The sequence below is a fragment of the Acartia tonsa genome, unplaced genomic scaffold (genome assembly GCF_053477335.1).
Source record: "Acartia tonsa isolate MP-2025a unplaced genomic scaffold, ASM5347733v1 sca8, whole genome shotgun sequence".
Taxonomy (NCBI): domain Eukaryota; kingdom Metazoa; phylum Arthropoda; class Copepoda; order Calanoida; family Acartiidae; genus Acartia; species Acartia tonsa.
Window position 1 is genome coordinate 1 of NW_027649602.1, and position 21,317 is coordinate 21,317.

General features: G+C 41.9%; 88 non-coding genes across 88 annotated transcripts; 44 read left to right on the forward strand and 44 right to left on the reverse strand.

Moving 5' to 3' along the window:
* Positions 1-183: 183 nt before the first annotated feature.
* On the reverse strand, positions 184-256 carry TRNAR-UCU (transfer RNA arginine (anticodon UCU)). Its single transcript has one exon. It is a non-coding gene; the product is annotated as a tRNA-Arg (tRNA).
* Positions 257-393: 137 nt separating this feature from the next.
* TRNAI-AAU (transfer RNA isoleucine (anticodon AAU)) lies at positions 394-467 on the forward strand. Its single transcript has one exon. It is a non-coding gene; the product is annotated as a tRNA-Ile (tRNA).
* A 90-nt stretch (positions 468-557) lies between these two features.
* Positions 558-629, reverse strand: TRNAD-GUC (transfer RNA aspartic acid (anticodon GUC)). Its single transcript has one exon. It is a non-coding gene; the product is annotated as a tRNA-Asp (tRNA).
* A 75-nt stretch (positions 630-704) lies between these two features.
* TRNAK-UUU (transfer RNA lysine (anticodon UUU)) lies at positions 705-777 on the reverse strand. Its single transcript has one exon. It is a non-coding gene; the product is annotated as a tRNA-Lys (tRNA).
* Positions 778-977: 200 nt separating this feature from the next.
* LOC145311403 (5S ribosomal RNA) lies at positions 978-1,096 on the forward strand. The gene has a single exon (XR_013876684.1). It is a non-coding gene; the product is annotated as a 5S ribosomal RNA (ribosomal RNA).
* A 649-nt stretch (positions 1,097-1,745) lies between these two features.
* Positions 1,746-1,864, forward strand: LOC145311361 (5S ribosomal RNA). Its single transcript, XR_013876645.1, has one exon. It is a non-coding gene; the product is annotated as a 5S ribosomal RNA (ribosomal RNA).
* Positions 1,865-2,016: 152 nt separating this feature from the next.
* Positions 2,017-2,135, forward strand: LOC145311418 (5S ribosomal RNA). The gene has a single exon (XR_013876698.1). It is a non-coding gene; the product is annotated as a 5S ribosomal RNA (ribosomal RNA).
* Positions 2,136-2,225: 90 nt separating this feature from the next.
* On the forward strand, positions 2,226-2,298 carry TRNAA-AGC (transfer RNA alanine (anticodon AGC)). The gene has a single exon. It is a non-coding gene; the product is annotated as a tRNA-Ala (tRNA).
* Positions 2,299-2,461: 163 nt separating this feature from the next.
* Positions 2,462-2,580, forward strand: LOC145311412 (5S ribosomal RNA). Its single transcript, XR_013876692.1, has one exon. It is a non-coding gene; the product is annotated as a 5S ribosomal RNA (ribosomal RNA).
* An 87-nt stretch (positions 2,581-2,667) lies between these two features.
* Positions 2,668-2,786, forward strand: LOC145311382 (5S ribosomal RNA). The gene has a single exon (XR_013876665.1). It is a non-coding gene; the product is annotated as a 5S ribosomal RNA (ribosomal RNA).
* An 87-nt stretch (positions 2,787-2,873) lies between these two features.
* On the forward strand, positions 2,874-2,992 carry LOC145311426 (5S ribosomal RNA). Its single transcript, XR_013876705.1, has one exon. It is a non-coding gene; the product is annotated as a 5S ribosomal RNA (ribosomal RNA).
* A 66-nt stretch (positions 2,993-3,058) lies between these two features.
* On the reverse strand, positions 3,059-3,129 carry TRNAG-GCC (transfer RNA glycine (anticodon GCC)). The gene has a single exon. It is a non-coding gene; the product is annotated as a tRNA-Gly (tRNA).
* A 425-nt stretch (positions 3,130-3,554) lies between these two features.
* LOC145311364 (U5 spliceosomal RNA) lies at positions 3,555-3,672 on the reverse strand. Its single transcript, XR_013876648.1, has one exon. It is a non-coding gene; the product is annotated as a U5 spliceosomal RNA (small nuclear RNA).
* A 329-nt stretch (positions 3,673-4,001) lies between these two features.
* LOC145311357 (U2 spliceosomal RNA) lies at positions 4,002-4,193 on the reverse strand. The gene has a single exon (XR_013876641.1). It is a non-coding gene; the product is annotated as a U2 spliceosomal RNA (small nuclear RNA).
* A 267-nt stretch (positions 4,194-4,460) lies between these two features.
* On the reverse strand, positions 4,461-4,625 carry LOC145311350 (U1 spliceosomal RNA). Its single transcript, XR_013876635.1, has one exon. It is a non-coding gene; the product is annotated as a U1 spliceosomal RNA (small nuclear RNA).
* A 519-nt stretch (positions 4,626-5,144) lies between these two features.
* Positions 5,145-5,263, forward strand: LOC145311343 (5S ribosomal RNA). The gene has a single exon (XR_013876628.1). It is a non-coding gene; the product is annotated as a 5S ribosomal RNA (ribosomal RNA).
* A 66-nt stretch (positions 5,264-5,329) lies between these two features.
* LOC145311383 (5S ribosomal RNA) lies at positions 5,330-5,448 on the forward strand. Its single transcript, XR_013876666.1, has one exon. It is a non-coding gene; the product is annotated as a 5S ribosomal RNA (ribosomal RNA).
* Positions 5,449-5,514: 66 nt separating this feature from the next.
* Positions 5,515-5,633, forward strand: LOC145311396 (5S ribosomal RNA). Its single transcript, XR_013876678.1, has one exon. It is a non-coding gene; the product is annotated as a 5S ribosomal RNA (ribosomal RNA).
* Positions 5,634-5,689: 56 nt separating this feature from the next.
* TRNAG-GCC (transfer RNA glycine (anticodon GCC)) lies at positions 5,690-5,760 on the reverse strand. Its single transcript has one exon. It is a non-coding gene; the product is annotated as a tRNA-Gly (tRNA).
* Positions 5,761-5,852: 92 nt separating this feature from the next.
* Positions 5,853-5,925, forward strand: TRNAK-CUU (transfer RNA lysine (anticodon CUU)). The gene has a single exon. It is a non-coding gene; the product is annotated as a tRNA-Lys (tRNA).
* A 77-nt stretch (positions 5,926-6,002) lies between these two features.
* Positions 6,003-6,076, forward strand: TRNAT-CGU (transfer RNA threonine (anticodon CGU)). Its single transcript has one exon. It is a non-coding gene; the product is annotated as a tRNA-Thr (tRNA).
* A 59-nt stretch (positions 6,077-6,135) lies between these two features.
* TRNAF-GAA (transfer RNA phenylalanine (anticodon GAA)) lies at positions 6,136-6,208 on the reverse strand. Its single transcript has one exon. It is a non-coding gene; the product is annotated as a tRNA-Phe (tRNA).
* A 71-nt stretch (positions 6,209-6,279) lies between these two features.
* Positions 6,280-6,351, reverse strand: TRNAQ-CUG (transfer RNA glutamine (anticodon CUG)). The gene has a single exon. It is a non-coding gene; the product is annotated as a tRNA-Gln (tRNA).
* Positions 6,352-6,426: 75 nt separating this feature from the next.
* Positions 6,427-6,499, reverse strand: TRNAV-CAC (transfer RNA valine (anticodon CAC)). Its single transcript has one exon. It is a non-coding gene; the product is annotated as a tRNA-Val (tRNA).
* An 85-nt stretch (positions 6,500-6,584) lies between these two features.
* Positions 6,585-6,657, forward strand: TRNAR-ACG (transfer RNA arginine (anticodon ACG)). The gene has a single exon. It is a non-coding gene; the product is annotated as a tRNA-Arg (tRNA).
* Positions 6,658-6,709: 52 nt separating this feature from the next.
* Positions 6,710-6,783, reverse strand: TRNAN-GUU (transfer RNA asparagine (anticodon GUU)). The gene has a single exon. It is a non-coding gene; the product is annotated as a tRNA-Asn (tRNA).
* Positions 6,784-7,232: 449 nt separating this feature from the next.
* On the forward strand, positions 7,233-7,304 carry TRNAE-CUC (transfer RNA glutamic acid (anticodon CUC)). Its single transcript has one exon. It is a non-coding gene; the product is annotated as a tRNA-Glu (tRNA).
* A 124-nt stretch (positions 7,305-7,428) lies between these two features.
* Positions 7,429-7,501, forward strand: TRNAR-CCU (transfer RNA arginine (anticodon CCU)). The gene has a single exon. It is a non-coding gene; the product is annotated as a tRNA-Arg (tRNA).
* A 94-nt stretch (positions 7,502-7,595) lies between these two features.
* On the forward strand, positions 7,596-7,685 carry TRNAI-UAU (transfer RNA isoleucine (anticodon UAU)). Its single transcript is given in 2 exon segments — positions 7,596-7,633; positions 7,650-7,685. It is a non-coding gene; the product is annotated as a tRNA-Ile (tRNA).
* Positions 7,686-8,194: 509 nt separating this feature from the next.
* TRNAL-UAG (transfer RNA leucine (anticodon UAG)) lies at positions 8,195-8,274 on the reverse strand. The gene has a single exon. It is a non-coding gene; the product is annotated as a tRNA-Leu (tRNA).
* A 129-nt stretch (positions 8,275-8,403) lies between these two features.
* Positions 8,404-8,475, reverse strand: TRNAT-UGU (transfer RNA threonine (anticodon UGU)). Its single transcript has one exon. It is a non-coding gene; the product is annotated as a tRNA-Thr (tRNA).
* A 147-nt stretch (positions 8,476-8,622) lies between these two features.
* On the forward strand, positions 8,623-8,694 carry TRNAA-UGC (transfer RNA alanine (anticodon UGC)). The gene has a single exon. It is a non-coding gene; the product is annotated as a tRNA-Ala (tRNA).
* A 93-nt stretch (positions 8,695-8,787) lies between these two features.
* LOC145311370 (U6 spliceosomal RNA) lies at positions 8,788-8,894 on the reverse strand. The gene has a single exon (XR_013876654.1). It is a non-coding gene; the product is annotated as a U6 spliceosomal RNA (small nuclear RNA).
* Positions 8,895-8,965: 71 nt separating this feature from the next.
* Positions 8,966-9,037, reverse strand: TRNAW-CCA (transfer RNA tryptophan (anticodon CCA)). Its single transcript has one exon. It is a non-coding gene; the product is annotated as a tRNA-Trp (tRNA).
* A 143-nt stretch (positions 9,038-9,180) lies between these two features.
* Positions 9,181-9,253, forward strand: TRNAA-CGC (transfer RNA alanine (anticodon CGC)). The gene has a single exon. It is a non-coding gene; the product is annotated as a tRNA-Ala (tRNA).
* Positions 9,254-9,297: 44 nt separating this feature from the next.
* Positions 9,298-9,370, reverse strand: TRNAP-CGG (transfer RNA proline (anticodon CGG)). Its single transcript has one exon. It is a non-coding gene; the product is annotated as a tRNA-Pro (tRNA).
* Positions 9,371-9,478: 108 nt separating this feature from the next.
* TRNAS-UGA (transfer RNA serine (anticodon UGA)) lies at positions 9,479-9,560 on the forward strand. The gene has a single exon. It is a non-coding gene; the product is annotated as a tRNA-Ser (tRNA).
* Positions 9,561-9,672: 112 nt separating this feature from the next.
* TRNAL-UAA (transfer RNA leucine (anticodon UAA)) lies at positions 9,673-9,756 on the reverse strand. Its single transcript has one exon. It is a non-coding gene; the product is annotated as a tRNA-Leu (tRNA).
* Positions 9,757-9,845: 89 nt separating this feature from the next.
* Positions 9,846-9,927, reverse strand: TRNAS-GCU (transfer RNA serine (anticodon GCU)). Its single transcript has one exon. It is a non-coding gene; the product is annotated as a tRNA-Ser (tRNA).
* A 103-nt stretch (positions 9,928-10,030) lies between these two features.
* Positions 10,031-10,102, reverse strand: TRNAE-UUC (transfer RNA glutamic acid (anticodon UUC)). The gene has a single exon. It is a non-coding gene; the product is annotated as a tRNA-Glu (tRNA).
* A 3-nt stretch (positions 10,103-10,105) lies between these two features.
* On the reverse strand, positions 10,106-10,178 carry TRNAV-AAC (transfer RNA valine (anticodon AAC)). The gene has a single exon. It is a non-coding gene; the product is annotated as a tRNA-Val (tRNA).
* Positions 10,179-10,309: 131 nt separating this feature from the next.
* On the forward strand, positions 10,310-10,381 carry TRNAG-UCC (transfer RNA glycine (anticodon UCC)). Its single transcript has one exon. It is a non-coding gene; the product is annotated as a tRNA-Gly (tRNA).
* A 71-nt stretch (positions 10,382-10,452) lies between these two features.
* On the forward strand, positions 10,453-10,525 carry TRNAM-CAU (transfer RNA methionine (anticodon CAU)). Its single transcript has one exon. It is a non-coding gene; the product is annotated as a tRNA-Met (tRNA).
* Positions 10,526-10,571: 46 nt separating this feature from the next.
* Positions 10,572-10,694, reverse strand: TRNAL-CAA (transfer RNA leucine (anticodon CAA)). The gene is made up of 2 exons: positions 10,657-10,694; positions 10,572-10,616 (listed from the first exon to the last, which is right to left on the reverse strand). It is a non-coding gene; the product is annotated as a tRNA-Leu (tRNA).
* Positions 10,695-10,770: 76 nt separating this feature from the next.
* TRNAR-UCU (transfer RNA arginine (anticodon UCU)) lies at positions 10,771-10,843 on the reverse strand. Its single transcript has one exon. It is a non-coding gene; the product is annotated as a tRNA-Arg (tRNA).
* Positions 10,844-10,980: 137 nt separating this feature from the next.
* On the forward strand, positions 10,981-11,054 carry TRNAI-AAU (transfer RNA isoleucine (anticodon AAU)). The gene has a single exon. It is a non-coding gene; the product is annotated as a tRNA-Ile (tRNA).
* A 90-nt stretch (positions 11,055-11,144) lies between these two features.
* On the reverse strand, positions 11,145-11,216 carry TRNAD-GUC (transfer RNA aspartic acid (anticodon GUC)). Its single transcript has one exon. It is a non-coding gene; the product is annotated as a tRNA-Asp (tRNA).
* A 75-nt stretch (positions 11,217-11,291) lies between these two features.
* TRNAK-UUU (transfer RNA lysine (anticodon UUU)) lies at positions 11,292-11,364 on the reverse strand. Its single transcript has one exon. It is a non-coding gene; the product is annotated as a tRNA-Lys (tRNA).
* Positions 11,365-11,564: 200 nt separating this feature from the next.
* On the forward strand, positions 11,565-11,683 carry LOC145311405 (5S ribosomal RNA). Its single transcript, XR_013876685.1, has one exon. It is a non-coding gene; the product is annotated as a 5S ribosomal RNA (ribosomal RNA).
* Positions 11,684-12,333: 650 nt separating this feature from the next.
* Positions 12,334-12,452, forward strand: LOC145311373 (5S ribosomal RNA). The gene has a single exon (XR_013876656.1). It is a non-coding gene; the product is annotated as a 5S ribosomal RNA (ribosomal RNA).
* A 152-nt stretch (positions 12,453-12,604) lies between these two features.
* Positions 12,605-12,723, forward strand: LOC145311419 (5S ribosomal RNA). Its single transcript, XR_013876699.1, has one exon. It is a non-coding gene; the product is annotated as a 5S ribosomal RNA (ribosomal RNA).
* Positions 12,724-12,813: 90 nt separating this feature from the next.
* On the forward strand, positions 12,814-12,886 carry TRNAA-AGC (transfer RNA alanine (anticodon AGC)). Its single transcript has one exon. It is a non-coding gene; the product is annotated as a tRNA-Ala (tRNA).
* A 164-nt stretch (positions 12,887-13,050) lies between these two features.
* On the forward strand, positions 13,051-13,169 carry LOC145311413 (5S ribosomal RNA). The gene has a single exon (XR_013876693.1). It is a non-coding gene; the product is annotated as a 5S ribosomal RNA (ribosomal RNA).
* An 87-nt stretch (positions 13,170-13,256) lies between these two features.
* Positions 13,257-13,375, forward strand: LOC145311384 (5S ribosomal RNA). The gene has a single exon (XR_013876667.1). It is a non-coding gene; the product is annotated as a 5S ribosomal RNA (ribosomal RNA).
* An 87-nt stretch (positions 13,376-13,462) lies between these two features.
* On the forward strand, positions 13,463-13,581 carry LOC145311427 (5S ribosomal RNA). The gene has a single exon (XR_013876706.1). It is a non-coding gene; the product is annotated as a 5S ribosomal RNA (ribosomal RNA).
* A 66-nt stretch (positions 13,582-13,647) lies between these two features.
* Positions 13,648-13,718, reverse strand: TRNAG-GCC (transfer RNA glycine (anticodon GCC)). The gene has a single exon. It is a non-coding gene; the product is annotated as a tRNA-Gly (tRNA).
* Positions 13,719-14,143: 425 nt separating this feature from the next.
* Positions 14,144-14,261, reverse strand: LOC145311365 (U5 spliceosomal RNA). Its single transcript, XR_013876649.1, has one exon. It is a non-coding gene; the product is annotated as a U5 spliceosomal RNA (small nuclear RNA).
* A 329-nt stretch (positions 14,262-14,590) lies between these two features.
* Positions 14,591-14,782, reverse strand: LOC145311358 (U2 spliceosomal RNA). The gene has a single exon (XR_013876642.1). It is a non-coding gene; the product is annotated as a U2 spliceosomal RNA (small nuclear RNA).
* Positions 14,783-15,049: 267 nt separating this feature from the next.
* Positions 15,050-15,214, reverse strand: LOC145311351 (U1 spliceosomal RNA). Its single transcript, XR_013876636.1, has one exon. It is a non-coding gene; the product is annotated as a U1 spliceosomal RNA (small nuclear RNA).
* Positions 15,215-15,733: 519 nt separating this feature from the next.
* Positions 15,734-15,852, forward strand: LOC145311385 (5S ribosomal RNA). Its single transcript, XR_013876668.1, has one exon. It is a non-coding gene; the product is annotated as a 5S ribosomal RNA (ribosomal RNA).
* A 66-nt stretch (positions 15,853-15,918) lies between these two features.
* Positions 15,919-16,037, forward strand: LOC145311386 (5S ribosomal RNA). The gene has a single exon (XR_013876669.1). It is a non-coding gene; the product is annotated as a 5S ribosomal RNA (ribosomal RNA).
* A 66-nt stretch (positions 16,038-16,103) lies between these two features.
* Positions 16,104-16,222, forward strand: LOC145311348 (5S ribosomal RNA). Its single transcript, XR_013876633.1, has one exon. It is a non-coding gene; the product is annotated as a 5S ribosomal RNA (ribosomal RNA).
* Positions 16,223-16,278: 56 nt separating this feature from the next.
* Positions 16,279-16,349, reverse strand: TRNAG-GCC (transfer RNA glycine (anticodon GCC)). The gene has a single exon. It is a non-coding gene; the product is annotated as a tRNA-Gly (tRNA).
* A 92-nt stretch (positions 16,350-16,441) lies between these two features.
* Positions 16,442-16,514, forward strand: TRNAK-CUU (transfer RNA lysine (anticodon CUU)). Its single transcript has one exon. It is a non-coding gene; the product is annotated as a tRNA-Lys (tRNA).
* Positions 16,515-16,591: 77 nt separating this feature from the next.
* Positions 16,592-16,665, forward strand: TRNAT-CGU (transfer RNA threonine (anticodon CGU)). Its single transcript has one exon. It is a non-coding gene; the product is annotated as a tRNA-Thr (tRNA).
* A 59-nt stretch (positions 16,666-16,724) lies between these two features.
* On the reverse strand, positions 16,725-16,797 carry TRNAF-GAA (transfer RNA phenylalanine (anticodon GAA)). Its single transcript has one exon. It is a non-coding gene; the product is annotated as a tRNA-Phe (tRNA).
* Positions 16,798-16,868: 71 nt separating this feature from the next.
* On the reverse strand, positions 16,869-16,940 carry TRNAQ-CUG (transfer RNA glutamine (anticodon CUG)). The gene has a single exon. It is a non-coding gene; the product is annotated as a tRNA-Gln (tRNA).
* Positions 16,941-17,015: 75 nt separating this feature from the next.
* TRNAV-CAC (transfer RNA valine (anticodon CAC)) lies at positions 17,016-17,088 on the reverse strand. Its single transcript has one exon. It is a non-coding gene; the product is annotated as a tRNA-Val (tRNA).
* An 85-nt stretch (positions 17,089-17,173) lies between these two features.
* TRNAR-ACG (transfer RNA arginine (anticodon ACG)) lies at positions 17,174-17,246 on the forward strand. The gene has a single exon. It is a non-coding gene; the product is annotated as a tRNA-Arg (tRNA).
* Positions 17,247-17,298: 52 nt separating this feature from the next.
* Positions 17,299-17,372, reverse strand: TRNAN-GUU (transfer RNA asparagine (anticodon GUU)). Its single transcript has one exon. It is a non-coding gene; the product is annotated as a tRNA-Asn (tRNA).
* A 449-nt stretch (positions 17,373-17,821) lies between these two features.
* On the forward strand, positions 17,822-17,893 carry TRNAE-CUC (transfer RNA glutamic acid (anticodon CUC)). The gene has a single exon. It is a non-coding gene; the product is annotated as a tRNA-Glu (tRNA).
* A 124-nt stretch (positions 17,894-18,017) lies between these two features.
* On the forward strand, positions 18,018-18,090 carry TRNAR-CCU (transfer RNA arginine (anticodon CCU)). The gene has a single exon. It is a non-coding gene; the product is annotated as a tRNA-Arg (tRNA).
* A 94-nt stretch (positions 18,091-18,184) lies between these two features.
* Positions 18,185-18,274, forward strand: TRNAI-UAU (transfer RNA isoleucine (anticodon UAU)). The gene is given in 2 exon segments: positions 18,185-18,222; positions 18,239-18,274. It is a non-coding gene; the product is annotated as a tRNA-Ile (tRNA).
* Positions 18,275-18,783: 509 nt separating this feature from the next.
* TRNAL-UAG (transfer RNA leucine (anticodon UAG)) lies at positions 18,784-18,863 on the reverse strand. Its single transcript has one exon. It is a non-coding gene; the product is annotated as a tRNA-Leu (tRNA).
* Positions 18,864-18,992: 129 nt separating this feature from the next.
* Positions 18,993-19,064, reverse strand: TRNAT-UGU (transfer RNA threonine (anticodon UGU)). Its single transcript has one exon. It is a non-coding gene; the product is annotated as a tRNA-Thr (tRNA).
* Positions 19,065-19,211: 147 nt separating this feature from the next.
* Positions 19,212-19,283, forward strand: TRNAA-UGC (transfer RNA alanine (anticodon UGC)). The gene has a single exon. It is a non-coding gene; the product is annotated as a tRNA-Ala (tRNA).
* Positions 19,284-19,376: 93 nt separating this feature from the next.
* On the reverse strand, positions 19,377-19,483 carry LOC145311372 (U6 spliceosomal RNA). Its single transcript, XR_013876655.1, has one exon. It is a non-coding gene; the product is annotated as a U6 spliceosomal RNA (small nuclear RNA).
* Positions 19,484-19,554: 71 nt separating this feature from the next.
* TRNAW-CCA (transfer RNA tryptophan (anticodon CCA)) lies at positions 19,555-19,626 on the reverse strand. The gene has a single exon. It is a non-coding gene; the product is annotated as a tRNA-Trp (tRNA).
* A 144-nt stretch (positions 19,627-19,770) lies between these two features.
* Positions 19,771-19,843, forward strand: TRNAA-CGC (transfer RNA alanine (anticodon CGC)). Its single transcript has one exon. It is a non-coding gene; the product is annotated as a tRNA-Ala (tRNA).
* Positions 19,844-19,887: 44 nt separating this feature from the next.
* TRNAP-CGG (transfer RNA proline (anticodon CGG)) lies at positions 19,888-19,960 on the reverse strand. Its single transcript has one exon. It is a non-coding gene; the product is annotated as a tRNA-Pro (tRNA).
* A 108-nt stretch (positions 19,961-20,068) lies between these two features.
* On the forward strand, positions 20,069-20,150 carry TRNAS-UGA (transfer RNA serine (anticodon UGA)). Its single transcript has one exon. It is a non-coding gene; the product is annotated as a tRNA-Ser (tRNA).
* A 112-nt stretch (positions 20,151-20,262) lies between these two features.
* Positions 20,263-20,346, reverse strand: TRNAL-UAA (transfer RNA leucine (anticodon UAA)). The gene has a single exon. It is a non-coding gene; the product is annotated as a tRNA-Leu (tRNA).
* An 89-nt stretch (positions 20,347-20,435) lies between these two features.
* TRNAS-GCU (transfer RNA serine (anticodon GCU)) lies at positions 20,436-20,517 on the reverse strand. The gene has a single exon. It is a non-coding gene; the product is annotated as a tRNA-Ser (tRNA).
* Positions 20,518-20,620: 103 nt separating this feature from the next.
* On the reverse strand, positions 20,621-20,692 carry TRNAE-UUC (transfer RNA glutamic acid (anticodon UUC)). The gene has a single exon. It is a non-coding gene; the product is annotated as a tRNA-Glu (tRNA).
* Positions 20,693-20,695: 3 nt separating this feature from the next.
* TRNAV-AAC (transfer RNA valine (anticodon AAC)) lies at positions 20,696-20,768 on the reverse strand. Its single transcript has one exon. It is a non-coding gene; the product is annotated as a tRNA-Val (tRNA).
* A 131-nt stretch (positions 20,769-20,899) lies between these two features.
* On the forward strand, positions 20,900-20,971 carry TRNAG-UCC (transfer RNA glycine (anticodon UCC)). The gene has a single exon. It is a non-coding gene; the product is annotated as a tRNA-Gly (tRNA).
* Positions 20,972-21,042: 71 nt separating this feature from the next.
* TRNAM-CAU (transfer RNA methionine (anticodon CAU)) lies at positions 21,043-21,115 on the forward strand. Its single transcript has one exon. It is a non-coding gene; the product is annotated as a tRNA-Met (tRNA).
* A 46-nt stretch (positions 21,116-21,161) lies between these two features.
* TRNAL-CAA (transfer RNA leucine (anticodon CAA)) lies at positions 21,162-21,284 on the reverse strand. The gene is made up of 2 exons: positions 21,247-21,284; positions 21,162-21,206 (listed from the first exon to the last, which is right to left on the reverse strand). It is a non-coding gene; the product is annotated as a tRNA-Leu (tRNA).
* Between the last annotated feature and the right edge of the window lie 33 nt (positions 21,285-21,317).

The following is a 21,317-nucleotide window of genomic DNA, read 5'->3' on the forward strand; positions in this document are numbered from 1 at the left end:
GAACCCACGGCCCTCATCGAGGACCAGAATTCTCACAACCACTCTCTATCAGAGAGCAAGGAAGTTGTCCTTGAGTCTGGCGCCTTAGACCACTCGGCCATCCTGACTGTTAATATAGTGTTCACGGATTAAGAAATCCCATGTTTTGATAAGCCAAAAAGGTTAGCCAAAATGCAATGTTAGCATCCCATCTGGGGATCGAACCCAGGACCTTTGGATTAGAAGTCCAACGCGCTATCCTCTGCGCTAATGGGACTTGGTTAGAGAAAAGAAAATAGTAGCATTTGTTGACAGAAAACATTATGGAAGGCAAGAAAAAGAAAATCAAGTAGAGAAGAAAAAAAGTATGTAGTTTTTGTATTGTGCTTATACTTATACACATCATATTAGTCAGGCCCGTTAGCTCAGTTGGTTAGAGCGTCGTGCTAATAACGCGAAGGTCACGGGTTCGATCCCCCTACGGGCCAGATAATACTTTTACCAAATTGAACAGTTTGCAGTGGCGGAAATATTTAATGGAAAAAAAAAGAAATTTCACAAGGTTGAAAAAGTTATCTCTCCCCGACCGGGAATCGAACCCGGGCCTTCCACGTGACAGGCGGAGATCCTCACCACTAGACTATCGAGGAATTCTTATAAATCGGCCATTTTCTAGTCACTACGTACGTATCACACTGATTGGAGACTTGAACAAAAGATGGGAGCGCCCGAGCAGGGGCTCGAACCCTGGACCGTTAGGTTAAAAGCCTAACGCTCTACCGACTGAGCTACCCGGGCATCATGCTATTTTAAAATTACAGTAACAAAATTGTCTCACCAGATGGCAGCAGCATTTTAGTTCATGGTAGGCTTGGTTTTCTCTCTGTTTATTTTTGGTTAAGTGCAACCTGAGTTGTATAGAATAAATCATCCCTCCATAATTTTCCTGTATTGTAGCATTTTGCATTTAGTATAAGTCACATTTTCCATGGTCAAATGTCTACGGCCATACCATGTTGAAAGCACCAGTTCTCGTCCGATCACTGAAGTTAAGCAACATTGGGCCAAGTTAGTACTTGGATGGGTGACCGCCTGGGAATACTTGGTGTCGTAGGCAAATCTTTTCATCCTTTTTTATAAGTTGAGAGAAAAAAAAAAAGTCTGAGAAATGTAAACCAGACAACTGCTTATGTTCATTTTTTACACCTAAAGCCCTTATACAATGCAACCACTATGATATAATATGTAGTTACTGTTTTTGTCACCAGATGGCAGCTCTATTTAGTTCCCAGTTAGGCTTTGTTTTCTCCGTGTTAAGGCATAGGTTTTAAGTTGACAACTATTAATGTTCGATAAAATGATATCTTTTAGTATTACACATACCTATTTGGATTAATATTTTAGTTACTTTGTGCTTGTATTTTATGAAAATTAACTTTTCCGGTCGGACCTTTAACAAATATCAAAAATATATGATTGTCCAAGTTACTTTACATCATTGTCTAAAACGACCAAGCTAATATTGCTTGATTCACTTCTACAAGAGGTGTGTATCAGCTCTGCTTCGATGGGTCGCTCACCTTGAGTCCGCTCGGGTTGAGTGTCTGTCTTAGTCAGTCACAAACATCTTATTCAGGGTTAAAGAGAACCCACTAATCACTGAAACCAATCAAGAACATTGAATTATTTACCGTAGATACCTGTACGTATTTTCTCTTGGTAATGCATTTTCCATTTAGTTTATGCCACATTTTCCTTTGATAAATGTCTACGGCCATACCATGTTGAAAGCACCAGTTCTCATCTGATCACTGAAGTTAAGCAACATTGGGCCAAGTTAGTACTTGGATGGGTGACCGCCTGGGAATACTTGGTGTCGTAGGCTTTAACATTTTATCCATATTTCAAAATTTGTCTCTTTTTCTTCCTTGTCCGTAGATTCCTGTACTGTTGAGCGTTTTGCATTCATTTCACGCCACATTTTCTCTTCGTAATGCATTTTGCATTTAATTTACGCCACATTTTCCGTTGATATATGTCTACGGCCATACCATGTTGAAAGCACCAGTTCTCGTCCGATCACTGCAGTTAAGCAACATTGGGCCAAGTTAGTACTTGGATGGGTGACCGCCTGGGAATACTTGGTGTCGTAGGCTCTAACATTTTATCCATATTTCAAATTTGTCTCTTTTTCTTTCTTGTCCAAGAGAAATTTCTAATCACTGAGAACATAAGGTGAAACCCAAGGGGATGTAGCTCAGATGGTAGAGCGCTCGCTTAGCATGCGAGAGGTACGGGGATCGATACCCCGCATCTCCAAGTATCATTTTTCCCCCTACTACACAAGCACCAAACAAAAAATAAACACACAAAGAAAAACAAAAGTCTGAAAATTTAAACCAGTAAAACTTTAAACCTTTTTGTTGCATTAGAATGTTATTTAATAAACCAGAAGTTAGAAGAGCCTTTGCTAAGAGTAAATGTCTACGGCCATACCATGTTGAAAGCACCAGTTCTCGTCTGATCACTGAAGTTAAGCAACATTGGGCCAAGTTAGTACTTGGATGGGTGACCGCCTGGGAATACTTGGTGTCGTAGGCTCAATATTTTTGGAATTTTGACCCAACCAATCCTAGCCCAAACCTGACTAAACCTCACACAAGTTTGAAAATCATGTTGAAACTTTATGTCTACGGCCATACCATGTTGAAAGCACCAGTTCTCGTCCGATCACTGAAGTTAAGCAACATTGGGCCAAGTTAGTACTTGGATGGGTGACCGCCTGGGAATACTTGGTGTCGTAGGCTCAATATTTTTGGAATTTTGACCCAACCAATCCTAGCCCAAACCTGACTAAACCTCACACAAGTTTGAAAATCATGTTGAAACTTTATGTCTACGGCCATACCATGTTGAAAGCACCAGTTCTCGTCCGATCACTGAAGTTAAGCAACATTGGGCCAAGTTAGTACTTGGATGGGTGACCGCCTGGGAATACTTGGTGTCGTAAACTCTACATCTTTCTTTCTTACCTTGTCACTGAAAACAGAAAAGTTGTGTTAACGTAGAAAATAATTGCTGCAACGTCCGGGAATCGAACCCGGGCCGCCCGCGTGGCAGGCGAGCATTCTACCACTGAACCAACGTTGCTGGCATGCTCTTTGGCTATTCGTATAACCCAACCCCTTGCTGAAAATCATTATTCAGAAATCTGTCAATTTATAACCCAAATACAGATTGATATAGCTTTACACCTGAACGATTAATATGACTTGCTGTAAGTAGACTTTGGCAGTAGGTAAGGACTTTCTTCAGCCCGGCAAGACAATATCTGAGTGATCCTTGGTTCACTTGTACACACCTTTTAGTGAAGTGAATCAAGCAAGTATAGCTTGGTCAGTTTAGACAAATGGTAACTGCAATTTTAGCCATTCCTACCGTAGGCTATTTGTCAGCATGGTTGGCCAGTTTTATTTTTACAAATTTGAAGCAGTTGGTTGGAGATGAATGGTTTTGTGGTAAACACATCCTGACATCCTGTCCCTACATGCCTGTTGTAATATGTTTCTTTAAGTGGGCTCTCTCATGAAAAGCCTTCAGATAAATTGGATGTAATTCCAATATGATCCACTTACACGGAAATCTTTAGTAAAAGGCGAAAGATTTATTCGTGCTGTAGGTAGATCCTGGACATGCTCAAACAACACAAATAGCTCCATATCCTTGGCAGCTGTTAGGCTTGTTCCGTTGACCAATCTAATGTAGTTGTCAGCAAAGACATGTAGAGATTGTGTCAAAGTTCAGCTTATTCACCAAAAAAACACAAGCCCCTAGAATAACTTGAGGCAGAAAATTATCCAATAAATGACATTCAACTTTAGGGGTTTGCACCACCTAGCATTAAAACATTGAACTACATAAAGGAAGTGGAGCCATTGTGCTTTTGGCAGCATGCTTGTTGACTTGTGCAAACTTGATACAGGTTGTACACAACGTATTGAGTGGTCCAGTTTAGAATTGGGGACAAGTGGGCCGATCCTGGTGGTACTGCAATACCAGGCCAACCCGTGATAAGGCTGGAGCAAGCTCCAAGTCCTCATCCCCTAACAAAAATGAGTTTAATATCGAAGGGGACACATGGTCCCCGTATCAGATATTAAGCTGATAAGAACAGATACTACACTTTGATCTTAGCCAAAAGGCCGAGAAGCGATGCCAAAGAATAGTTCCAGTATACTACCTTAGAGTCATAACCTGACTATGGTACTGTCTGGCAAAAGATTGGCATGCAGGCTGCCTAATCATTGTTAGAGAGAGTATAGTCAATCTGCCTAGTTCAAAGCAAAGACTTTACTTTAAATTGGGCTTCGATAGAAGCCTTTTTCTGGCCAACTACACAAACTTTAGCAATTCCTGGTGTGTAAAATTTGAACTAGATGGTTAAGTTAAACATTCTAATTCTGTTGTCTGTTCTGTATTTATTAGGGGATGCGCGAACGCAGTCCCCAACTACCAAAAATTGTGCGTTCGAGTTACCCACGTTTGGGGTAATCGTAGGGGTCAGCCATGCCTGAGTGCAATGGCACAGCCTCACCCTAGAGGAACCACCTTAGTGATCATGGTTAACCTCCACGCCAGGTAAGTATGAGGGAAAGAGTCGATTTCAGTGTATGGGTGACAAAGACTATAGATATTTTGCTGACCAGCTTCACGACTTTACACAAAACATGATTCAGTTGAAGTGTCCCCTCAGAAATGCTATATTTATACTTTTTCAAATGGTTGGTGACATACATTGTTGATGAAACCTTCGGTAGGAGGTCTTCCATTGAAACAAATGCGACACCTAGAGGCCAAATTATTGACTACATAAAATACATGTTTGCTACTTTACGGGTTATGCATTCCTATTGCAAATAGTGAGCTATCATCAGCTCTGACAGAAATAACATTACAGTTCACACTGCAACCACTGGATCTATACACACCTCTTAGTGAAGTGAATCAAGCAAATTTAGCTTGGTCAGTTTAGACAAATACATAATGCAAACTGTCACTTGTTATAACAAGATTACCAAGAGTTAGCACTGGTCGCAACGCAACAAACCATACAGAAGGATGGTATGGTAATATCCACATTATAATGTGAAAATGCCTTACCAAATGTCTACGGCCATACCATGTTGAAAGCACCAGTTCTCGTCCGATCACTGAAGTTAAGCAACATTGGGCCAAGTTAGTACTTGGATGGGTGACCGCCTGGGAATACTTGGTGTCGTAGACTTAACATTTTTGGAATTTTGACCCAAACAATCCTAGCCCAAACCTAACTAAACCCCACACAATTAATGTCTACGGCCATACCATGTTGAAAGCACCAGTTCTCGTCCGATCACTGAAGTTAAGCAACATTGGGCCAAGTTAGTACTTGGATGGGTGACCGCCTGGGAATACTTGGTGTCGTAGGCTCAATCTTTTTGGAATTTTGACCCAACCAATCCTAGCCCAAACCTAACTAAACCCCACACAATTAATGTCTACGGCCATACCATGTTGAAAACACCAGTTCTCGTCCGATCACTGAAGTTAAGCAACATTGGGCCAAGTTAGTACTTGGATGGGTGACCGCCTGGGAATACTTGGTGTCGTAGGCTTATCCATTTTTAAAAAATTGCCTCAAAAAAGTTGTGATACTGTAGAAAATAATTGCTGCAACGTCCGGGAATCGAACCCGGGCCGCCCGCGTGGCAGGCGAGCATTCTACCACTGAACCAACGTTGCTGGCTTGCTTTAATGATATTCGTGTAGTTAGTTTTTGTGTACCTATTGCAAAGACCAACCATACAAAGTGCAGAGCCCAGGCAGCTAACATAGCCCGGCTAGCTCAGTCGGTAGAGCATGAGACTCTTAATCTCAGGGTCGTGGGTTCGAGCCCCACGTTGGGCGAATTTTTTTTTATATGGAACAGTTTTTAAAAATATATTTGAATTTGTTTCGTGATATACTGACAATAGGGTAATTCAGGCGCCATGGCTTAGTTGGTTAAAGCGCCTGTCTCGTAAACAGGAGATCCCGAGTTCGACTCTCGGTGGTGCCTTGATCCTTTTATTACTACTATCCATGGCTACACATACATAGGGTAAAGATTTGCAAAAATGCCGCGACCCGGGATCGAACCGGGGACCTTTAGATCTTCAGTCTAACGCTCTCCCAACTGAGCTATCACGGCTAGTTAAAATGATGTTGCTTATCTTGGTCAAGATGGAAAAAAGATCACTTTTACATGGCTCTAAAAAGTTTAGGTCCTACCGAGATTTGAACTCGGATCGCTGGATTCAGAGTCCAGAGTGCTAACCATTACACCATAGGACCTTGATGCAGATCTAAACTCCAAAGGGTAAAAAAAATTATTTTGTATAAAAAGAAAAGAAAAAAAACCTTATGTATTGGTTCCTGCCGGGATCGAACCGGCGACCTTGTCCGTGTGAAGGACACGTGATAACCACTACACTAAGGAACCATTGTTAACCAAGAAACCAAGCCAAGATACATAACAAACAGACATAAAATGTGCAACTACAAAGCCACGTCACTAGGTTAAGCCAGGTCTCGTGGCGCAACGGATAACGCGTCTGACTACGGATCAGAAGATTGCAGGTTCGAATCCTGCCGAGATCGAAAATTTTAAAGATTCGTTTGGCTATTAAAGAAAATTGCTATAAAATAAAGTCGCCCCCGGGTGGGCTCGAACCACCAACCTTTCGGTTAACAGCCGAACGCGCTAGCCGATTGCGCCACGGAGGCTAATACAAGTTAATAATATTACATTATTTTTAATATTATTCTATGGAGCCTTAAAATATAAAAACAAAAAAAGATTGGTTTACTTATGTTGGTAGGGCTAATTACCACCGAACACTCATTAGCGCGGTCCGACTACTGACCGACACGGAAACTCTTGGCTGCTGGGTTTCCCCTCTGGCCCAATCCGCCCCTCATTAAGCAACCTGATCACCTAGGACTCCTCCTAGGTGGCCATGTTGATGCCAGGCTTAGTGCGGACGCCAATTCAACGTGTTTCAATGGTAACCAGGCGTTCCCTGCCTCAAACCATCCCAAACTCTGACCTCCCAGTAGCAGGATTACAGAACTTCGCCACGGTTCCAGTCAACAATCATATCAATTTCTGTCACAATGTACCAGTTGAATTGCAATTTTTTTCATGTTTAATTTTGGGTGTAATTACGCCAGCTTCCGTTATGGTCTAGTGGTCAGGATAGCTGGCTCTCACCCAGCAGGCCCGGGTTCGATTCCCGGTAACGGAAAAATACATTTTGTCGAACCCCCAAGTAATTATATCAACATCCCCGATCCAAAAAAAAAAGGAGATAAAAAAGATAGAGAATTGGATATTTCTAAGTTTTTACTTTTCAGCCAGGGTGACACCAAGCCTGCGTGGCCTAATGGATAAGGCGTCGGTCTCCTAAACCGAAGATTGCGAGTTCGAGTCTCGCCGTGGGTAACATTATCTTTTTAGCAAAAGTTGTTTTGGTTGCAGTGCTTCCAAGGTTTCTTGAAGGCAGTGTAGTAGCAAATATGGAGAGTGAAAGCAAGCTGCTCTAGTGGCGCAATCGGTTAGCGCACGGTACTTATAGACAGTACAACAAGTTATGCCGGGGTTGTGAGTTCGAGCCTCACCTAGAGCAAGCACTTTTTCAACCCTTAAACCTGGCAGGGTCTTCCAAGAAAAGAGCAAAAATATATTTTTTTTTACTTAAACAAAGCATTTTATCTTACCAAAATACTAAAATATTCTCTAGCAGTACCTCATAATATCAAATACAGGTACTGTGGTTCGATTTCAAATTTTTTTTGTAACTATGCTTTACTAACCAACAATCAATCAAGGAAAAAAGTTTGTTAAAGAATATAGATAGATTGGTATTTTCTTTTTACTACTGTTTTAAATCTATCAAGTTAATAACAAATTCAATAAAATTGACTGAATAACCATATAAATGTATAAAGATTTGTGATTTAAATTATGCCATGAAAAATCCTCCAATGTGTTTTGTAAAAATCTTTGAAACTTTTGATTTAATTGTTTATGTATGTACACTCAAGAATGATGAATCTTATCTGATCTAGAAAGGCAGAAGGATACTAAATTGTAATTGTGATTCATAGTAACCGAGTTATTACTAAAATAAATTTTTGACAGCTGTGGGATTCGAACCCACGCCCTTGCGGACTGGTGCCTAAAACCAGCGCCTTAGACCACTCGGCCAAACTGCCTGTTGTGCTGGTAGTTGTGCGAATAAGAAAAATTGTTTCTTAAGTTTTTTTTTTCAGCCTTACTGTGCAAAAGCATCAAACACCTAAAAAAAAAATTGTTTTTCCAGTGAGTGATTTTACAAAATTAACTGCCTCCAGAGAGGATTGAACTCTCGACCCCTGGTTTACAAGACCAGTGCTCTGCCACTGAGCTATAGAGGCTTGCCTGTTCACGTTGCACAATTTAAACCTAGCCTAACCTAGCCTAACCTAACCTAACCTAAGCTATTGCGGTTTGCACCTTGTGTTAAAGACTTTGAAATTGCTAAAGGATTCAGTTGAGTATTAGTCAGCTCATGCATTCAACAGGGGGATGTAGCTCAGTGGTAGAGCGCATGCTTTGCATGTATGAGGCCCCGGGTTCGATCCCCGGCATCTCCAATTAACAATGATTTTTGTTATTTCTTTGAAGTTGTCTGTTGTTCAAAATGAGTACTTTAGTGAAAAAATATTTGTATGGGGTTATGCGGACACAAAAATGTGGAACGCTTCACGATTTTGCGTGTCATCCTTGCGCAGGGGCCATGCTAATCTTCTCTGTATCGTTCCAATTTTAGTATATGTACTGCCGAAGCAAGTACATTTGAGTATAGAATTTAGTTGTCTATAAAGATCAGCATTTGTTACACAAATTGCAAAAAGACAATTCTGTTGACCCTGACGTGATTTGAACACGCAGCCTTCTGATCTGGAGTCAGACGCGCTACCGTTGCGCCACAGAGTCAGATGTTAGAATTGCTGCAACTTTGAATTCATGCGAAACTAAAGGAAAGTCTTTTTTTTTTCCCTTTTTTCTATCCACTATACAATGCAAGCGACCAATAGAAAAAAGGCGCTGCTTTCGTCCGGCCCCTATGATGGAGACCAGGGGTCGTAGCTCAGCTGGTAGAGCGTCTGATTCGCATTTAGAAGGTCTCGGGTTCAAATCCCGACGACTCCAAATTTTTTTTCTTTTCAATTTTCAAAAGTATTAGGCAAAACCATGGGCTTGACCGGGAGTTGAACCCGGGACCTCTCGCACCCGAAGCGAGAATCATGCCGCCTAGACCATCAAGCCTGGCTTTTGCCCTGTTAACTGTCAGTAGCAGCCTGTAATTCATCAATTTACCTGCCGATTGCTTCCAGCTGTGATGCTGTATTCATGGATGGCCGTCAACCAGAGCCAGCAGTCGTGGCCGAGTGGTTAAGGCGTTGGACTTGAAATCCAATGGGGTTTCCCCGCGCAGGTTCGAATCCTGCCGGCTGCGAAAGTCAGATTTTGTTAGTATCTAGTGTTTTTTTTTACTTTTTTTTTGCAAAACCAGAAAGTTACCTTGCAACTCACATGGCCTTCCTGGTATAGTGTTAAAATAAGACTTTTGTCAGGTGTGGGGTTCGAACCCACGCAATCTTACGATTATGAGAGCTTAAATCTCACGCCTTAGACCACTCGGCCAACCTGACAGGTTGCCACAATGCGGCACTCATTGCAAAACGCATGAAATCACGACTGACAAGCACTGATTTAGCAAAGCTCCACAAAATAATTCTCGCGACGAAGATGGGATTCGAACCCACGCGGGCAGAGCCCATTGGATTAGCAGTCCAACGCCTTAACCACTCGGCCACCTCGTCTGTGAAAGAGGTTAACCTAGATTACTTGCAAAGCATACATAACAATAACAACAACAAACACAAAAACAACAAAGTATATATTGCATCACTCGTGTCAAAAGGCTTCCCACGCCGGGAGTTGAACCCGGGCCTCCTGGGTGAAAGCCAGATATCCTAGCCGTTAGACCACGTGGGATTCTGTTTCCGTCCGGGATCGAACCGGAGACCTTCTGCGTGTTAGGCAGATGTGATAACCGCTACACCACGGAAACTTGTTACATCAGTTAGACAGCTTTATTGCCATAATTTTTTTCTTTAAACTCCTGACTAAAGTGTGCTAGTTACTAGGCAAAAATGTATTTGTGGTTTTCACTTTTGAGTACATTATAGTTCTGTACAATAAGCGTCAGTGGTATAGTGGTGAGCATAGCTGCCTTCCAAGCAGTTGACCCGGGTTCGATTCCCGGCTGACGCATTTTCATCTGTGTTGCCTAGGAGTACATTTTTGTACATTTAAAAAGTGTAGTAATCCTACACTGCCAACAAGCCTCCGTAGCGCAGTAGGCAGCGCGTCAGTCTCATAATCTGAAGGCCGTGAGTTCGAGCCTCACCGGGGGCAGGCAAACACTTTTTCATCTCCTGGTTGTGTTTTGAAAAAATAGTTTTGTCAGAAGTGGGATTCGAACCCACGCCCTCATCGAGGACCAGAATTCTCACAACCACTCTCTATCAGAGAGCAAGGAAGTTGTCCTTGAGTCTGGCGCCTTAGACCACTCGGCCATCCTGACTGTTAATATAGTGTTCACGGATTAAGAAATCCCATGTTTTGATAAGCCAAAAAGGTTAGCCAAAATGCAATGTTAGCATCCCATCTGGGGATCGAACCCAGGACCTTTGGATTAGAAGTCCAACGCGCTATCCTCTGCGCTAATGGGACTTGGTTAGAGAAAAGAAAATAGTAGCATTTGTTGACAGAAAACATTATGGAAGGCAAGAAAAAGAAAATCAAGTAGAGAAGAAAAAAAGTATGTAGTTTTTGTATTGTGCTTATACTTATACACATCATATTAGTCAGGCCCGTTAGCTCAGTTGGTTAGAGCGTCGTGCTAATAACGCGAAGGTCACGGGTTCGATCCCCCTACGGGCCAGATAATACTTTTACCAAATTGAACAGTTTGCAGTGGCGGAAATATTTAATGGAAAAAAAAAGAAATTTCACAAGGTTGAAAAAGTTATCTCTCCCCGACCGGGAATCGAACCCGGGCCTTCCACGTGACAGGCGGAGATCCTCACCACTAGACTATCGAGGAATTCTTATAAATCGGCCATTTTCTAGTCACTACGTACGTATCACACTGATTGGAGACTTGAACAAAAGATGGGAGCGCCCGAGCAGGGGCTCGAACCCTGGACCGTTAGGTTAAAAGCCTAACGCTCTACCGACTGAGCTACCCGGGCATCATGCTATTTTAAAATTACAGTAACAAAATTGTCTCACCAGATGGCAGCAGCATTTTAGTTCATGGTAGGCTTGGTTTTCTCTCTGTTTATTTTTGGTTAAGTGCAACCTGAGTTGTATAGAATAAATCATCCCTCCATAATTTTCCTGTATTGTAGCATTTTGCATTTAGTATAAGTCACATTTTCCATGGTCAAATGTCTACGGCCATACCATGTTGAAAGCACCAGTTCTCGTCCGATCACTGAAGTTAAGCAACATTGGGCCAAGTTAGTACTTGGATGGGTGACCGCCTGGGAATACTTGGTGTCGTAGGCAAATCTTTTCATCCTTTTTTATAAGTTGAGAGAAAAAAAAAAAGTCTGAGAAATGTAAACCAGACAACTGCTTATGTTCATTTTTTACACCTAAAGCCCTTATACAATGCAACCACTATGATATAATATGTAGTTACTGTTTTTGTCACCAGATGGCAGCTCTATTTAGTTCCCAGTTAGGCTTTGTTTTCTCCGTGTTAAGGCATAGGTTTTAAGTTGACAACTATTAATGTTCGATAAAATGATATCTTTTAGTATTACACATACCTATTTGGATTAATATTTTAGTTACTTTGTGCTTGTATTTTATGAAAATTAACTTTTCCGGTCGGACCTTTAACAAATATCAAAAATATATGATTGTCCAAGTTACTTTACATCATTGTCTAAAACGACCAAGCTAATATTGCTTGATTCACTTCTACAAGAGGTGTGTATCAGCTCTGCTTCGATGGGTCGCTCACCTTGAGTCCGCTCGGGTTGAGTGTCTGTCTTAGTCAGTCACAAACATCTTTATTCAGGGTTAAAGAGAACCCACTAATCACTGAAACCAATCAAGAACATTGAATTATTTACCGTAGATACCTGTACGTATTTTCTCTTGGTAATGCATTTTCCATTTAGTTTATGCCACATTTTCCTTTGATAAATGTCTACGGCCATACCATGTTGAAAGCACCAGTTCTCATCTGATCACTGAAGTTAAGCAACATTGGGCCAAGTTAGTACTTGGATGGGTGACCGCCTGGGAATACTTGGTGTCGTAGGCTTTAACATTTTATCCATATTTCAAAATTTGTCTCTTTTTCTTCCTTGTCCGTAGATTCCTGTACTGTTGAGCGTTTTGCATTCATTTCACGCCACATTTTCTCTTCGTAATGCATTTTGCATTTAATTTACGCCACATTTTCCGTTGATATATGTCTACGGCCATACCATGTTGAAAGCACCAGTTCTCGTCCGATCACTGCAGTTAAGCAACATTGGGCCAAGTTAGTACTTGGATGGGTGACCGCCTGGGAATACTTGGTGTCGTAGGCTCTAACATTTTATCCATATTTCAAATTTGTCTCTTTTTCTTTCTTGTCCAAGAGAAATTTCTAATCACTGAGAACATAAGGTGAAACCCAAGGGGATGTAGCTCAGATGGTAGAGCGCTCGCTTAGCATGCGAGAGGTACGGGGATCGATACCCCGCATCTCCAAGTATCATTTTTCCCCCTACTACACAAGCACCAAACAAAAAAATAAACACACAAAGAAAAACAAAAGTCTGAAAATTTAAACCAGTAAAACTTTAAACCTTTTTGTTGCATTAGAATGTTATTTAATAAACCAGAAGTTAGAAGAGCCTTTGCTAAGAGTAAATGTCTACGGCCATACCATGTTGAAAGCACCAGTTCTCGTCTGATCACTGAAGTTAAGCAACATTGGGCCAAGTTAGTACTTGGATGGGTGACCGCCTGGGAATACTTGGTGTCGTAGGCTCAATATTTTTGGAATTTTGACCCAACCAATCCTAGCCCAAACCTGACTAAACCTCACACAAGTTTGAAAATCATGTTGAAACTTTATGTCTACGGCCATACCATGTTGAAAGCACCAGTTCTCGTCCGATCACTGAAGTTAAGCAACATTGGGCCAAGTTAGTACTTGGATGGGTGACCGCCTGGGAATACTTGGTGTCGTAGGCTCAATATTTTTGGAATTTTGACCCAACCAATCCTAGCCCAAACCTGACTAAACCTCACACAAGTTTGAAAATCATGTTGAAACTTTATGTCTACGGCCATACCATGTTGAAAGCACCAGTTCTCGTCCGATCACTGAAGTTAAGCAACATTGGGCCAAGTTAGTACTTGGATGGGTGACCGCCTGGGAATACTTGGTGTCGTAAACTCTACATCTTTCTTTCTTACCTTGTCACTGAAAACAGAAAAGTTGTGTTAACGTAGAAAATAATTGCTGCAACGTCCGGGAATCGAACCCGGGCCGCCCGCGTGGCAGGCGAGCATTCTACCACTGAACCAACGTTGCTGGCATGCTCTTTGGCTATTCGTATAACCCAACCCCTTGCTGAAAATCATTATTCAGAAATCTGTCAATTTATAACCCAAATACAGATTGATATAGCTTTACACCTGAACGATTAATATGACTTGCTGTAAGTAGACTTTGGCAGTAGGTAAGGACTTTCTTCAGCCCGGCAAGACAATATCTGAGTGATCCTTGGTTCACTTGTACACACCTTTTAGTGAAGTGAATCAAGCAAGTATAGCTTGGTCAGTTTAGACAAATGGTAACTGCAATTTTAGCCATTCCTACCGTAGGCTATTTGTCAGCATGGTTGGCCAGTTTTATTTTTACAAATTTGAAGCAGTTGGTTGGAGATGAATGGTTTTGTGGTAAACACATCCTGACATCCTGTCCCTACATGCCTGTTGTAATATGTTTCTTTAAGTGGGCTCTCTCATGAAAAGCCTTCAGATAAATTGGATGTAATTCCAATATGATCCACTTACACGGAAATCTTTAGTAAAAGGCGAAAGATTTATTCGTGCTGTAGGTAGATCCTGGACATGCTCAAACAACACAAATAGCTCCATATCCTTGGCAGCTGTTAGGCTTGTTCCGTTGACCAATCTAATGTAGTTGTCAGCAAAGACATGTAGAGATTGTGTCAAAGTTCAGCTTATTCACCAAAAAAACACAAGCCCCTAGAATAACTTGAGGCAGAAAATTATCCAATAAATGACATTCAACTTTAGGGGTTTGCACCACCTAGCATTAAAACATTGAACTACATAAAGGAAGTGGAGCCATTGTGCTTTTGGCAGCATGCTTGTTGACTTGTGCAAACTTGATACAGGTTGTACACAACGTATTGAGTGGTCCAGTTTAGAATTGGGGACAAGTGGGCCGATCCTGGTGGTACTGCAATACCAGGCCAACCCGTGATAAGGCTGGAGCAAGCTCCAAGTCCTCATCCCCTAACAAAAATGAGTTTAATATCGAAGGGGACACATGGTCCCCGTATCAGATATTAAGCTGATAAGAACAGATACTACACTTTGATCTTAGCCAAAAGGCCGAGAAGCGATGCCAAAGAATAGTTCCAGTATACTACCTTAGAGTCATAACCTGACTATGGTACTGTCTGGCAAAAGATTGGCATGCAGGCTGCCTAATCATTGTTAGAGAGAGTATAGTCAATCTGCCTAGTTCAAAGCAAAGACTTTACTTTAAATTGGGCTTCGATAGAAGCCTTTTTCTGGCCAACTACACAAACTTTAGCAATTCCTGGTGTGTAAAATTTGAACTAGATGGTTAAGTTAAACATTCTAATTCTGTTGTCTGTTCTGTATTTATTAGGGGATGCGCGAACGCAGTCCCCAACTACCAAAAATTGTGCGTTCGAGTTACCCACGTTTGGGGTAATCGTAGGGGTCAGCCATGCCTGAGTGCAATGGCACAGCCTCACCCTAGAGGAACCACCTTAGTGATCATGGTTAACCTCCACGCCAGGTAAGTATGAGGGAAAGAGTCGATTTCAGTGTATGGGTGACAAAGACTATAGATATTTTGCTGACCAGCTTCACGACTTTACACAAAACATGATTCAGTTGAAGTGTCCCCTCAGAAATGCTATATTTATACTTTTTCAAATGGTTGGTGACATACATTGTTGATGAAACCTTCGGTAGGAGGTCTTCCATTGAAACAAATGCGACACCTAGAGGCCAAATTATTGACTACATAAAATACATGTTTGCTACTTTACGGGTTATGCATTCCTATTGCAAATAGTGAGCTATCATCAGCTCTGACAGAAATAACATTACAGTTCACACTGCAACCACTGGATCTATACACACCTCTTAGTGAAGTGAATCAAGCAAATTTAGCTTGGTCAGTTTAGACAAATACATAATGCAAACTGTCACTTGTTATAACAAGATTACCAAGAGTTAGCACTGGTCGCAACGCAACAAACCATACAGAAGGATGGTATGGTAATATCCACATTATAATGTGAAAATGCCTTACCAAATGTCTACGGCCATACCATGTTGAAAGCACCAGTTCTCGTCCGATCACTGAAGTTAAGCAACATTGGGCCAAGTTAGTACTTGGATGGGTGACCGCCTGGGAATACTTGGTGTCGTAGACTTAACATTTTTGGAATTTTGACCCAAACAATCCTAGCCCAAACCTAACTAAACCCCACACAATTAATGTCTACGGCCATACCATGTTGAAAGCACCAGTTCTCGTCCGATCACTGAAGTTAAGCAACATTGGGCCAAGTTAGTACTTGGATGGGTGACCGCCTGGGAATACTTGGTGTCGTAGGCTCAATCTTTTTGGAATTTTGACCCAACCAATCCTAGCCCAAACCTAACTAAACCCCACACAATTAATGTCTACGGCCATACCATGTTGAAAACACCAGTTCTCGTCCAATCACTGAAGTTAAGCAACATTGGGCCAAGTTAGTACTTGGATGGGTGACCGCCTGGGAATACTTGGTGTCGTAGGCTTATCCATTTTTAAAAAATTGCCTCAAAAAAGTTGTGATACTGTAGAAAATAATTGCTGCAACGTCCGGGAATCGAACCCGGGCCGCCCGCGTGGCAGGCGAGCATTCTACCACTGAACCAACGTTGCTGGCTTGCTTTAATGATATTCGTGTAGTTAGTTTTTGTGTACCTATTGCAAAGACCAACCATACAAAGTGCAGAGCCCAGGCAGCTAACATAGCCCGGCTAGCTCAGTCGGTAGAGCATGAGACTCTTAATCTCAGGGTCGTGGGTTCGAGCCCCACGTTGGGCGAATTTTTTTTTATATGGAACAGTTTTTAAAAATATATTTGAATTTGTTTCGTGATATACTGACAATAGGGTAATTCAGGCGCCATGGCTTAGTTGGTTAAAGCGCCTGTCTCGTAAACAGGAGATCCCGAGTTCGACTCTCGGTGGTGCCTTGATCCTTTTATTACTACTATCCATGGCTACACATACATAGGGTAAAGATTTGCAAAAATGCCGCGACCCGGGATCGAACCGGGGACCTTTAGATCTTCAGTCTAACGCTCTCCCAACTGAGCTATCACGGCTAGTTAAAATGATGTTGCTTATCTTGGTCAAGATGGAAAAAAGATCACTTTTACATGGCTCTAAAAAGTTTAGGTCCTACCGAGATTTGAACTCGGATCGCTGGATTCAGAGTCCAGAGTGCTAACCATTACACCATAGGACCTTGATGCAGATCTAAACTCCAAAGGGTAAAAAAAATTATTTTGTATAAAAAGAAAAGAAAAAAAACCTTATGTATTGGTTCCTGCCGGGATCGAACCGGCGACCTTGTCCGTGTGAAGGACACGTGATAACCACTACACTAAGGAACCATTGTTAACCAAGAAACCAAGCCAAGATACATAACAAACAGACATAAAATGTGCAACTACAAAGCCACGTCACTAGGTTAAGCCAGGTCTCGTGGCGCAACGGATAACGCGTCTGACTACGGATCAGAAGATTGCAGGTTCGAATCCTGCCGAGATCGAAAATTTTAAAGATTCGTTTGGCTATTAAAGAAAATTGCTATAAAATAAAGTCGCCCCCGGGTGGGCTCGAACCACCAACCTTTCGGTTAACAGCCGAACGCGCTAGCCGATTGCGCCACGGAGGCTAATACAAGTTAATAATATTACATTATTTTTAATATTATTCTATGGAGCCTTAAAATATAAAAACAAAAAAAGATTGGTTTACTTATGTTGGTAGGGCTAATTACCACCGAACACTCATTAGCGCGGTCCGACTACTGACCGACACGGAAACTCTTGGCTGCTGGGTTTCCCCTCTGGCCCAATCCGCCCCTCATTAAGCAACCTGATCACCTAGGACTCCTCCTAGGTGGCCATGTTGATGCCAGGCTTAGTGCGGACGCCAATTCAACGTGTTTCAATGGTAACCAGGCGTTCCCTGCCTCAAACCATCCCAAACTCTGACCTCCCAGTAGCAGGATTACAGAACTTCGCCACGGTTCCAGTCAACAATCATATCAATTTCTGTCACAATGTACCAGTTGAATTGCAATTTTTTTCATGTTTAATTTTGGGTGTAATTACGCCAGCTTCCGTTATGGTCTAGTGGTCAGGATAGCTGGCTCTCACCCAGCAGGCCCGGGTTCGATTCCCGGTAACGGAAAAATACATTTTGTCGAACCCCCAAGTAATTATATCAACATCCCCGATCCAAAAAAAAAAGGAGATAAAAAAGATAGAGAATTGGATATTTCTAAGTTTTTACTTTTCAGCCAGGGTGACACCAAGCCTGCGTGGCCTAATGGATAAGGCGTCGGTCTCCTAAACCGAAGATTGCGAGTTCGAGTCTCGCCGTGGGTAACATTATCTTTTTAGCAAAAGTTGTTTTGGTTGCAGTGCTTCCAAGGTTTCTTGAAGGCAGTGTAGTAGCAAATATGGAGAGTGAAAGCAAGCTGCTCTAGTGGCGCAATCGGTTAGCGCACGGTACTTATAGACAGTACAACAAGTTATGCCGGGGTTGTGAGTTCGAGCCTCACCTAGAGCAAGCACTTTTTCAACCCTTAAACCTGGCAGGGTCTTCCAAGAAAAGAGCAAAAATATATTTTTTTTTACTTAAACAAAGCATTTTATCTTACCAAAATACTAAAATATTCTCTAGCAGTACCTCATAATATCAAATACAGGTACTGTGGTTCGATTTCAAATTTTTTTTGTAACTATGCTTTACTAACCAACAATCAATCAAGGAAAAAAGTTTGTTAAAGAATATAGATAGATTGGTATTTTCTTTTTACTACTGTTTTAAATCTATCAAGTTAATAACAAATTCAATAAAATTGACTGAATAACCATATAAATGTATAAAGATTTGTGATTTAAATTATGCCATGAAAAATCCTCCAATGTGTTTTGTAAAAATCTTTGAAACTTTTGATTTAATTGTTTATGTATGTACACTCAAGAATGATGAATCTTATCTGATCTAGAAAGGCAGAAGGATACTAAATTGTAATTGTGATTCATAGTAACCGAGTTATTACTAAAATAAATTTTTGACAGCTGTGGGATTCGAACCCACGCCCTTGCGGACTGGTGCCTAAAACCAGCGCCTTAGACCACTCGGCCAAACTGCCTGTTGTGCTGGTAGTTGTGCGAATAAGAAAAATTGTTTCTTAAGTTTTTTTTTTCAGCCTTACTGTGCAAAAGCATCAAACACCTAAAAAAAAAATTGTTTTTCCAGTGAGTGATTTTACAAAATTAACTGCCTCCAGAGAGGATTGAACTCTCGACCCCTGGTTTACAAGACCAGTGCTCTGCCACTGAGCTATAGAGGCTTGCCTGTTCACGTTGCACAATTTAAACCTAGCCTAACCTAGCCTAACCTAACCTAACCTAAGCTATTGCGGTTTGCACCTTGTGTTAAAGACTTTGAAATTGCTAAAGGATTCAGTTGAGTATTAGTCAGCTCATGCATTCAACAGGGGGATGTAGCTCAGTGGTAGAGCGCATGCTTTGCATGTATGAGGCCCCGGGTTCGATCCCCGGCATCTCCAATTAACAATGATTTTTGTTATTTCTTTGAAGTTGTCTGTTGTTCAAAATGAGTACTTTAGTGAAAAAATATTTGTATGGGGTTATGCGGACACAAAAATGTGGAACGCTTCACGATTTTGCGTGTCATCCTTGCGCAGGGGCCATGCTAATCTTCTCTGTATCGTTCCAATTTTAGTATATGTACTGCCGAAGCAAGTACATTTGAGTATAGAATTTAGTTGTCTATAAAGATCAGCATTTGTTACACAAATTGCAAAAAGACAATTCTGTTGACCCTGACGTGATTTGAACACGCAGCCTTCTGATCTGGAGTCAGACGCGCTACCGTTGCGCCACAGAGTCAGATGTTAGAATTGCTGCAACTTTGAATTCATGCGAAACTAAAGGAAAGTCTTTTTTTTTTTCCCTTTTTTCTATCCACTATACAATGCAAGCGACCAATAGAAAAAAGGCGCTGCTTTCGTCCGGCCCCTATGATGGAGACCAGGGGTCGTAGCTCAGCTGGTAGAGCGTCTGATTCGCATTTAGAAGGTCTCGGGTTCAAATCCCGACGACTCCAAATTTTTTTTCTTTTCAATTTTCAAAAGTATTAGGCAAAACCATGGGCTTGACCGGGAGTTGAACCCGGGACCTCTCGCACCCGAAGCGAGAATCATGCCGCCTAGACCATCAAGCCTGGCTTTTGCCCTGTTAACTGTCAGTAGCAGCCTGTAATTCATCAATTTACCTGCCGATTGCTTCCAGCTGTGATGCTGTATTCATGGATGGCCGTCAACCAGAGCCAGCAGTCGTGGCCGAGTGGTTAAGGCGTTGGACTTGAAATCCAATGGGGTTTCCCCGCGCAGGTTCGAATCCTGCCGGCTGCGAAAGTCAGATTTTGTTAGTATCTAGTGTTTTTTTTTACTTTTTTTTTGCAAAACCAGAAAGTTACCTTGCAACTCACATGGCCTTCCTGGTATAGTGTTAAAATAAGACTTTTGTCAGGTGTGGGGTTCGAACCCACGCAATCTTACGATTATGAGAGCTTAAATCTCACGCCTTAGACCACTCGGCCAACCTGACAGGTTGCCACAATGCGGCACTCATTGCAAAACGCATGAAATCACGACTGACAAGCACTGATTTAGCAAAGCTCCACAAAATAATTCTCGCGACGAAGATGGGATTCGAACCCACGCGGGCAGAGCCCATTGGATTAGCAGTCCAACGCCTTAACCACTCGGCCACCTCGTCTGTGAAAGAGGTTAACCTAGATTACTTGCAAAGCATACATAACAATAACAACAACAAACACAAAAACAACAAAGTATATATTGCATCACTCGTGTCAAAAGGCTTCCCACGCCGGGAGTTGAACCCGGGCCTCCTGGGTGAAAGCCAGATATCCTAGCCGTTAGACCACGTGGGATTCTGTTTCCGTCCGGGATCGAACCGGAGACCTTCTGCGTGTTAGGCAGATGTGATAACCGCTACACCACGGAAACTTGTTACATCAGTTAGACAGCTTTATTGCCATAATTTTTTTCTTTAAACTCCTGACTAAAGTGTGCTAGTTACTAGGCAAAAATGTATTTGTGGTTTTCACTTTTGAGTACATTATAGTTCTGTACAATAAGCGTCAGTGGTATAGTGGTGAGCATAGCTGCCTTCCAAGCAGTTGACCCGGGTTCGATTCCCGGCTGACGCATTTTCATCTGTGTTGCCTAGGAGTACATTTTTGTACATTTAAAAAGTGTAGTAATCCTACACTGCCAACAAGCCTCCGTAGCGCAGTAGGCAGCGCGTCAGTCTCATAATCTGAAGGCCGTGAGTTCGAGCCTCACCGGGGGCAGGCAAACACTTTTTCATCTCCTGGTTGTGTTTTGAAAAAATAGTTTTGTCAGAAGTGGGATTCGAACCCACGCCCTCATCGAGGACCAGAATTCTCACAACCACTCTCTATCAGAGAGCAAGGAAGTTGTCCTTGAGTCTGGCGCCTTAGACCACTCGGCCATCCTGACTGTTAATATAGTGTTCACGGATTAAGAAATCCC